The sequence below is a fragment of the Amphimedon queenslandica genome, unplaced genomic scaffold (assembly GCF_000090795.2).
Source record: "Amphimedon queenslandica unplaced genomic scaffold, v1.1 AMPQUscaffold_950_Cont27034, whole genome shotgun sequence".
Lineage (NCBI taxonomy): Eukaryota > Metazoa > Porifera > Demospongiae > Haplosclerida > Niphatidae > Amphimedon > Amphimedon queenslandica.
In genome coordinates, this window is record NW_003558701.1 from 1 (window position 1) to 1,084 (window position 1,084).

A 1,084-nucleotide genomic window follows, 5' to 3' on the forward strand; every position below is an offset into this window, starting at 1 on the left:
TGCAGGTATGAAATGGGCTATAGCAGCACTGATGAGTATTGCTATCAATGCTAGTGTGGCAATTAAATGACTGAATGAGCATTATGGTTAATCTTGTGCATGCCTTCAATTAAGTTTGAAGTAATGATAATGATTGGACAATTATACCTGCAGTGTAGGGTTGACATGTTGGTGTTTCAATGGTGATGCAACCCTACAGGGGCTTGTTTGAATTCACTTTATACTTTCAAACCAGCAACCCTACAGGGGCTTGTTTGAATTCATTTTATAGGTTCAAATCCAACAGAGGCTCAACCCTACACTAAATAATTTTTTAAATTTTTTTGTTCTAGTTTCCATCCTTTTTTAATGAACAACACTGCTTTTTTGAACATTAATTTTTAAGCAGTTAATTGTTTGGTACAATTTTGAAGAGTATTTCTTAATATTTAGGTAATCCTGAAAGTGCATCCAAGGCAGTTGAAAAGAAGCATCCTAAACTATTGAAAAGTAAGTAAAATAAACAATATTTGTTAAAAACAAAATTAGATCTATATTTAACAGAAATATAATTTGATGAGAGGAGTTTGAAATGTTGTATTCATTACAGGAGGCCTAAAAGAAGACAACAAGAAAGTTAAAAAATCAATTGTATTATTACGAACAAGTGTGACGCTGAAACATTTTTGCTACAATTAAGTTATAATCTGATTACAAGACATATTTAGAATAAAAATTTGACAGTAATGGAATGAAGGAACTTGACAGAAGTGGCATTCCATGTAATGAATGCAGGCTAGGTTAACTTAAGTTGAATAAGAAAAAGTTATCTTATATGTGTATGTGCATGAGTCTTCAAAACTAAATTTTGAAAATTTGAATGAAGCAGCATTGCTTGTAAATTCAAGTGTTATACATACATAATGTACAGGAAATAAAGAATTAAATTGAAGTATTGTAACTTACCTAGGTTTATTGATGGAGCTCCAGTGTGAGATAGAGAGGGACAGAGAGAAAGGGAGACACATGGGGTGGGAAGGAGGAACTGAGGGAGGGAGAGAGAGAGACTTATGAGTATGCTTGTATAAATCTGACAATGCATACA

General features: G+C 32.7%; 1 long non-coding RNA gene across 1 annotated transcript; it reads right to left on the bottom strand.

The window, feature by feature from the left end:
* Positions 1-381: 381 nt before the first annotated feature.
* On the bottom strand, positions 382-1,077 carry LOC109593547 (uncharacterized). Its single transcript, XR_002191024.1, has 2 exons — positions 946-1,077; positions 382-594 (listed from the first exon to the last, which is right to left on the bottom strand). It is a non-coding gene; the product is annotated as an uncharacterized LOC109593547 (long non-coding RNA).
* Positions 1,078-1,084: the final 7 nt, after the last annotated feature.